Source organism: Pezoporus wallicus, unplaced genomic scaffold, assembly GCF_028554395.1.
Source record: "Pezoporus wallicus isolate ANWC-B61680 ecotype Strahan unplaced genomic scaffold, APGP_CSIRO_Pwel_v1 contig_6966, whole genome shotgun sequence".
In the NCBI taxonomy this organism is placed as follows: domain Eukaryota; kingdom Metazoa; phylum Chordata; class Aves; order Psittaciformes; family Psittacidae; genus Pezoporus; species Pezoporus wallicus.
Genome location: NW_026639746.1, coordinates 444,534 through 453,805, shown reverse-complemented (window position 1 = coordinate 453,805; position 9,272 = coordinate 444,534). Strand labels below are relative to the sequence as shown.

At 42.2% G+C, this 9,272-nt stretch overlaps 1 long non-coding RNA gene across 1 annotated transcript; it reads left to right on the top strand.

Moving 5' to 3' along the window:
• Nucleotides 1–407: 407 nt before the first annotated feature.
• LOC130602672 (uncharacterized) lies at nucleotides 408–1,059 on the top strand. Its single transcript, XR_008972958.1, has 3 exons — nucleotides 408–578; nucleotides 682–767; nucleotides 956–1,059. It is a non-coding gene; the product is annotated as an uncharacterized LOC130602672 (long non-coding RNA).
• The last annotated feature ends 8,213 nt before the right edge of the window (nucleotides 1,060–9,272 follow it).

The window sequence follows — 9,272 nt, the reverse complement described above, 5'->3', positions numbered from 1 at the left end:
ATAACTTTTCATCCCAGCTGCAGCATGTCAACACTGCTCAGATTGTTCTCAAGCTGATTGTGGGACAGTGAAAGAGCCATTGAGGTGGTCCTGGCCCGATGGAATTGGCCAGCCAGTGCAGCATTCAACCAGTTTATTGTCTATTTAAGCCCAAGAGCGTATTTCAGTCATCTCAAGACGTAAAGCTAGGATTGCCTCATGTTCCCCATGAAGCTGCAGCCCCTTCAGGGCTCGTCCTCATCCCCTGCTGCACAGCCGTTCCGGAAGTCTGCTGTCATGGAGCTCTGATGTCGCAGTCCATGTTCCACCAGCAACTGCCCATTACCAGTGAGACACACAACAGAGAGACCTTCGTACCTGCCCCTGCTCTTGTCCTGTCCTCCCTCTGACCCTTCCAGGACCCTTTCTGCCCTGCTCTCAGCCCTTCTAACCTACTGCCTGTCCTAGTCTCCTGTTCACTGATCCACGGTCCTATCCTGGTACCCCCCATGCAGCCCCCTAGGAAGACCACCCTTGTCCTGCTGGCAGCCCAGCCCAGCCCTTGCTGGAGCGTGGAGACCAAGACCTGCATCCACAGAGTAAGGAGCCCGTGAGTGCCGAGGCAGGCTCAGGGCTAGCTCTGTGCCTGGCTCCCGCAGGCAGGGAGCACGGTCGCTCACCCCTGTCCTCTCTGCTGCACAGGTCCTCAAGCCCTTACCGCCCCACAAGGTGCTTAAGTGCAGCAGGCGCAGGCTCCTCCAGCTGCAAGTGCCGGCCTGTCAGAGCTGGTGGGTGCTGCTGGACAAGGAGCTCCCGGCCTCCTGCCAGCTCCTGCTGGGGTCGTGCCCGGGGCCCCAGTGCCCACGGCTCTGTCTGGGCAGCGAGAGAGGGCCGGGTGCCCAGACCCTCATCCCACAGCTCTGCTCCGCTGCCCAGGGCAGTACCAATGCCCTCTTCGGCTTGCCTTTTGCCTTAGGCTGTTCCAACACATGTGAGAGCTGGAGGAGGAGGCTGCCAGCAGGACCCAAGGGGGGCTGCAGCAGCAGGAAGACATGGAAGTTGAGGTGGAGATGGAGGTGGGTGAGGCAATGGAGGTCGATGAGCAGTTGGAGGAGATGGAGGAAATGGAGGTGGACTGAGGAGTGGTAAGGCAGCACGTGCCCCCATCCACTGCCAGCAGTGAGGTTGGTTCTGCTGCTGCCGTGCTGGGGCTGGGGCTGTGTGCGACAGCCCCTCTGCAGGGACACGGTGCCGGTGGTCTCATCCTGGCAGCACGAGTGCCACCACTGCGCTGCCCTGCGCTGCCTTGGGGTCATGTAAGCCAAGTCTGATCACACGGAGCCCGGCTCCCAGCCCCAGCCAGGACTGAGCCCCACAGTAGAATCCCGCTCTCCCCAGCGTGTCCCAGGGCTGTGGCAAACACAGTGACCCATCTGGAGCCTCACTGAAATGACCTGGTGCTGCTTGTTTCCAGGGATGACCCAGGTGGAGGTTTTGCGGTGTTGGAAGATTTTGATAGAAGAGCTGTTGTTTTCGCAGAAGATTGTTGTTTTTTGCAGAAGATTTTGTTTTTTTCATAGAATAGTTGTAGTTTTCAGTAGAAGTGTTGTAGTTTTACATAGAATAGTTGTAGTTTTCAGTAGAAGAGTTGTAGTTTTACATAGAATAGTTGTAGTTTTCAGTAGGAGTTGTGATTTGTCGTATTGTTTGTTTTGTCGGGTTGCTTGTTGTTCTGAAAATACATTTCTCAATACTTTCCTGATCCAGTCTCTCTTTGTATTTGCTGTGAGCACACAAGGCGCTGGCAGACAAATGGTTTCCACTTGCTCCAGGTTCCCAGAGCTGGAGGGGTCAGGGGGTGCTGGCGCTGGGTGCTGGAGCCCCCCACCTGTCCTCTCATGGGCTCCCTGGCCTGGCAGAGCAGCTCTTTTGGGCTCCCTGCAGCTTCAGGCAGGGCTGGGCACAGGCAAGGGACCAAAGGTGTGTGTGGTAACACTGACCCCTCGGCGGCTGCAGGGCCCCTGCCTGGCTGCTGCCATTGGGCACAGCCTGTACCAATGCCCACCAAGGCTTCTCGGGCTGCTCCTGAAGGTGGGGGAAACACGGCCACGTATAGAATCATGAAGTCATAGAATAGTTAGGGTTGCAAAGGACCTTAAGATCATCCACTTCCAACCCCCCTGCCATGGGCAGGGGCACCTCACACTAGACCATGCTGCTCAAGGCTTTGTCCAACTTGGCTTCATGCGTAGCAATAAAAGCTGGGAAAAGAAGGGCAGATATCCACAGTTATGGCATTTGTCTTTTCAAGTAACTGTTAATATGTGATGGAACCCTGCTGTCCTGGAGATGACTGAACAATCTGTCTGCCAATGCGAAGTGGTGAATGAACTCCTGATTTTGCTCTGCTTGCACACAAAGCATCGCTTTACCTATTAAATTGTCTCTATCTCAACCCACCTTTTTTTTCACTTTTTTTCACCCTTCTAATTGTCTCCCCCATCGCATTGGGGAGGAGTGAGTTGAGCGGCTGTGTGGTGTTTGGTTGCCCACAGGGTTAAACCACAAGAAATACTTTAATTGCAGTGCATTTCAGGTTAAAAGTACAGCTCCCTTCTTAAGCGCAAGAGCTTGAGAAAAAAAAGCTGATTGCTTCACAATTTAATTATAGGAACCTCTGTTAATTGTGGTAAACGGTTTGAATTACAACTAATAGTCAAGAAACAAAGGCAGATAAACAACACAGAAAAAGAGAAAGGAAAAAGTTAAAATACCTCAGAAAAGGTTTTGATCTCTTCTCTCTGGTGCCTTTGTTTTTTCACTCCTTTCATTATCTTTGGTCTCTTATCTATATCATGGTTCTTAGAGGTGTTCAGAGAACTGGCAGGTCCATTAGTTCCTTGAGTCCACTGATTCTTTCTTTAAGGCCACTGTCAGGAAGGTATAAAAGATGGTAAAGCTCTTTGGCTCCTGAAGTGCTGGTTTAATACATTCTTTTAGAAGATGTCCAATTAGGTGCTTTAAATCTACAGCTACAATACTGTATAAGAAGGGTTTTAAGCCTTGAGCTGCCTTTTTTATTTCTTCCTCCCTGAGCAGTAAACAAAAATAACTCTGTGAGAACTGAGAGAAGTACAGGCATACTGTGAAGAACAGGACCACTGGAAATTCTCTTTGTGGAGTCTTACAGGCCTGAGTGAGATTGTTAGCATTTTTCTCCACTGGGGACAGCAGTATTCTTTTGCATTTATTCATTTGTAAGGGGTTATAGTCTTTGAAACCTCTATCGCATTGGTTAGATTTGAGCAATAAATTTGAAAGTTAGTAAGAAAGTAATGGCTACAGAACATGAATATGGCAACCATGTGGTATGATCAGCAAAAAAATTTGGAAGAGTCTAAAGTAGACTGCATTGCAAAGCCCACAGAAAGTACTTCGTACCTATCCAGCTATTTATAAAAGAAACACTTCATATTTGTTTCAGTACTCCATTCTAATCAATGCGCTGTCCTTCCAGTATCCCCCATCTCAGTTGTGCAGTGTGGCAGTTCATTCAAGGTCAGGAAACCAGCAATTTGTGCTCTCTAAAATGCAGGGAAAGTGATGGGGAAAAGTTAATGGAATAGGAAGATAGATTTCCAGATTCAAGTTTGGATGGAGGCTTCTGCCAGTAGGATGATTTTTTGCCACAAAAGTTCTGCTTTTGGGGAGAGGGAGAAGCAGCCTTCAGAAGGCATGTACTTGGAGACAAGAGCTTGGTCAGACACAACGGAACAGCCCCAGGCTCAGTCCTGTGAGTCTTTATTTGCAGATAACTTTTAAGGTATAGTTCATGATCCCTGTGTCAGTAAGACCTCTTCTGTGGAAAATTTTCTGGTTTTTCTTTGTCAAATGCTCAGTGTGCTTAGCAAGGTCTTGTCGCTAAGCTAGTCCTGATTCTTAAGCATGGGATCCTTCAATCACATCCCAAAGTATTTTGTTACACTTCATATTAGTATGTGCTTTTGAGATTACATGCAAAATACACAGAAGTTCAAATGTACATAAAGAACAGTTGTATAATTTAGAACACTAACAATAGAATATTGCTGCCTGGTCTTCCATTTAAAACTAAACTTACAAATGGCTTAGTTAGTGAAGTTCATATTCAAGTGCTTCAGAAAAATAATCCTAAAATAAAGAGCTAATCTAATAACTGATTAAATGAGCACATGATCTGCTCCAGCACAGGATGAGATCAATGTTTAATACACCCTTGATAAGTTTAAGTAAAGTCTAGTCACACTCTTCATTAAGATATGTTGACAGAGAAATTAATTTACTTGGACAGCTACCAGGATTCAAAATCTGTTAAAAATGTTTTATTATGTATGGTGAGTTAACAGGGAATAAGGCTGTGGACAAATGGATTAACTGGAATTAAAATGTGTGTGCATCTATAAGGCTATCCTACTTTTTTTCTGAAAACGAATATTGCTTTGATGTGCAGCAAAGCATTTACCTGTTAGCTAAATGTGTACACTGTACACTGTAATTAGCAAGATTAATGTATTGTTTTAATTGCTTCAAACATTAGACCAAATGTCAAAGAAAGTTTGAATAATAGTAGCACATTTCTTTTTCTTGCCATAAGTTTTGAGTTGTTAAATAATATCTCACTGAAGAAACTGAAGATTGGAAAGGAAAACAAGGGCCCTGTGAAAGCAACAGTTTTATTCATAGGATCTTTTGCAAATGGTACTTTCCAAAATATGAAGTGTTATTAGATATGCCAAGAATGTAAATGATCTTATTTCTTCCCAGAGAAGTGGTGGACTCCCCCAGTGTTGGTTGATTTATTTAAACCACCTTCTAATTACACAGATTTCTTTTCCCTTGGTAATAAATATACATTTTTAGAACTGCAAATTGTAGTAAGTATTTGTGGAAAGCTCAAATGTTGCATGTGTATATATATATATTTACATATATACATGTGTGTATGTGTACACATGCACTTTGGAAAAACACCTCACTAGTGCAGAAATGAGGCACTAACTGCAGCTTCACAATTCCGATAAATAACAGCTATTATTGTATCTAACCCTTTTGGTAATGGCCATCAATTCCTTGGACAAATTGAATGTGACCAAAGATAGTCAAAAGACTGTAATATAATTAAACTAAATTTACATAAGAGCATCCCTCCTCTCATTTAAGCTGCATGAGAATTAAAGAATGAGGAGGCAGACGAAAGCACCAGGAATTTTCCTCAGAAGACTTTTAGATACTCATTTTTTCCAGCGCTATGCATTTAAAATGAAGTGAATGCATAAAATCCCCTGACATACAAATTCACCCTGTTTGCTTGGGAGAGAGAAGCATCAGGGGGTTGTCATATCTGTTGTTCATTAAATGAAATATTTCGTGTCTTAGTTCTGGGTAATCAAAATAGTTTTAGCCTAAGTGTAACTCTGCTTCATTTATACTCCAACACTTTTACTCAAAGCGGTTCTTTATCTCCCTCTGTAATAGGAATAACAGAAGAAAACGGAGTTTATGCAGGACTGTACTATTTACCAAAGTTTTTAGATCAATAAATTTAGTTTTCATGATGCAATCTAAAACGGATTTACTATGTTGGATGCACAAAATATGTCTTGTTTAGTAATCATTCTGATATGTTGTTCTAAATGCAAAGCTTGATGTAACTGTGCAATTCAAACCTATTCCAAAGAATATCCCAGGGGTCTCTCTTGTCATTTTGACTCAAGCTTGTGCATAAATTTCCAGCTGTAGAGAAATATTCTAAGTAGTTGTTGTCATGAAGCAGCTGAACGGTCCTCATGAGTCCTTCCAAGGTTTCAGAAAGAACTTTTTCTAGCAAGATGTGTATATTATAAATTCAAACACATAATTCTACCTATAATTTAGTGAAACTGTTCTCACAGTCCCAGGCCCAGGAGTATTTCAATGTAGACCTCATGGATCAGGGTTGGAATCCTGAAAACACTAGAAATAGAACTGAATAACTTAATTTTGTTCTAATTTTTATTGTAATTCAGGTCATACTTAAACTAATTAAATATCCCAAAGGAAATCCCCTTTTATGTACAAAACTGAGCTTCATCTAGTAAGGCACACATCCTTATGAAGTCAAGCAAGATCTCAATTGACATGAATCTGGAATGCAAGTTCTGTCTTAGTAAAATTCTGCATATTAATTGTAATTACCCTGCTGCATTTTGTCTGTAGGGTGATGCGAATAAGAAAACTATGATCATGACCAGTGGAAAGCATCAAGTACCCATGTATTTTCACACACTTTTAACAATGGCTATCAACGAAAATGATTTATTTCACCAGATATCATAGTGATTCTCTGAATTGGTAGGCTTGGGGTTTCTCTGAAAATGAGCGCTGATCCTTTGGAATTCTTCAGAGGGCAGAAAAGAAAGGGATGTGCAGCTCTTCAGAAACAGGATATTTGAGCCAATTCTGCATAGTCTTGGTAAAGACTGAATATATTGGCTTCCTCAGATTCACAATTATTGTAAGAATGCCTTGTTCAAGGAGTACGTGAGTCATTTTGAGTGACAGCTTATTAGCACCCTTTGTGTTTTCTTTTTTTTAAATATAGTGCTGTTGTTTTCCTTTCTTGTTACAACCTTTCATTCATCTCTTTTTCCTGAACCCTGCAATCCTTCCTAGGCACATATATGCTCCTTCCTTTCAGTCTTCTCATTCACTCCCAATTCTCCTTTCCTCCTAGCTGTCCCGCTAGCATGTATTATTTTCCTCTTCTTTAATCCTCACAGGCTGAGATGCAGTGCTTAACATTCTCATCATGTTTGCAATGGAAGGCCTCTGGTTATCTGATGTGGATCACACAGCTGCCAGGCTAGTCTGACAGAAGTAATGCATGTTCAGTTTGGTTATATGTATGTATGCACACTATATACTGTGTTGCAGGGCAAAGCGGCCCAGTTGATGTAATTATATCAAGTGAGGATTAAAACCATTTGATTTCTTTATGACATAGTTATGTGAGACTCAGAACTATACATTCAGGATCAGCAAAAACACAGATAAACTGCAGTACTAGGCATACAAAAATTTCTGAACATCCTTCTTTAGCTAATCTACCCAAGTTACAACTCCTCACAGCTCAGACCCACAGTCACCTGCACCCCCTGTCCCCCCATTGCTGTGCAGGTGCCCCTTACACCCCCGGGCAGACATGGGTGCTCTGGCTCTCTATCCCTCCTCACAGGGGATCTTCATGTTTCTTTCATACTGCTTTTCAAGTAGTATCTTTTTCTCTTCCCTTCTTTTCCATCATCTTTGTGGCAGATGCAAACAGCTGTGTTTGATTCATCCACTGTCTGCACTCAGATACATACCACATGATATACAGGCCATCTGCCAGGGGTGAGCCATACAGGCACCTCCCATAGGATGTTATACAGGCCACATTTTATATAAGGCTTGTCTTCAAGTGTGACTTTTAAATCTTTGACCATAATCTCCAGTGACAGTTTTCTCAGAGCCTTCAGGCTTTGCTGAACTCTCTAACATAAGCCTGGTTTCTTACTGCTTACTCTCAAACCTTCCCTCTCCAGAACGGCTGGAGATTACAAAGATAGAGAGTAGTTTTCAAGCACAAGAAATTGGTTTGCACAGATTTGTCTATTTTGAGTTGCATCCCTTTGTGCTTCACTTTTTCTTTCTCCTGCCTATGACCAGAAAGAAATCTGGAGGGACATAGGATGAGTATTTTGTAGATTAATACGTGGAAAACTCTGCAGGGAAACTTGAGGCAGAGCTCAGAGTCAGGCTCAAGAAATAAGAAGCACAATATGAGTCAGTTTGGTGTGGATAAAGATTATAAGGTTAATAAGGAAGGTTGGCTTCAGTGGCATAGGGGAGGTGACCACCTCAAGTCTGAGCCTAAATATCGTATATTTATGTACATGTAGTCATAGAAGAATGGAGACATAATCTGTCTCAATACCACTGCTTAGACAAAAGTAATTCACAATGACAATAGTGCCTTAAACTGATTATAAATCAAACTACCAGAAATTATTTTAAGTAATCATTAAAATACTAAAAAGAAACACTTTGAAAAGGGGACAATGAAAATTGAAAAGGAAAGAAAACTCACAATACTCTTTAAAGATATTTAGAAGACCTGTCTATGCATTATTTTAATCAGACATGCTTGTCATTAAAGACAGACGGTAGAAAATGAGTGATCATAAAAAGAATTAGCTGTAATTATGAACCCTATTTCTTAACATACACAAGTATTTTTTTGAAATCACACTTTACAACACAAAATCATAATTGCAGTAAGACACTTTTGCGTATGAATTATGAAATATTATTTCATATTCCATTGCACCAGTGACACTTGTCCTTAACAACATGCCAGGCATGAAGCAGTATGCCATTATTCACATCAGACAGTGCTGCAGTGCTTATCCCACAGTGTCTTCTGGTTAACATGTTTTCCTGCGTTCTCAGCATTTCACAGGTGACTCCAAATATAAAAGAACAATGTAGTGTGAATGCTCAAAGCTCTTGTTTGAAGCATATTTCAGACTCATCCTGCAAAGATCTTTTTCCCCACACTTAATTTTATGAGATTTGAAAGACCAAGTGTATGAACCCTTTTAGAGTTTGTCCACTAACCACTTTTATTGTACTAGACCATTTTTACTGGGGTTTTTTTGGTCTTTTTTTAATGACAGTATTCCGGTTAGTTGTGACAGTACAGAATATTCGTAAGGCTTTTTATCAGAACATGTAGGTGATAGCACTAACTGCATTCTGAAAGTTTAGTCTGAGGAAAAAAACACCAAACTCTGAGCACTGACATGCATCAGAAAGAGTTGTCATATTCTGAAACTTATAAATGCTAATCATGCATTTAAACATTGCCCACCTCAGTTCTCCAGTGCTATTGTGGAGAGGAAATACAATTTATTTAGATTATAAAACCTTACAGATAGAATCATAGAATCATAGAATACTTAGGGTTGGAGAGGACCTTAAGATCATCAAGTTCCAACCCCACTGCCATGGGCAGGGACACCTCACACTAAACCATATCACCCAAGGCCTCGTCCAACCAGGCCTTGAACACTGCCGGGGATGGAGCACTCACAACCTCCCTGGGCAACCCATTCCAGTGCCTCACCACCCTAACAGGAAAGAATTTCCTCCTTACATCCAATCTAAACTTCTCCTGTTTAAGTTTTAATCCATTACGCCTTGTCCTATCACTACAGTCACTAATGAAGAGTCCC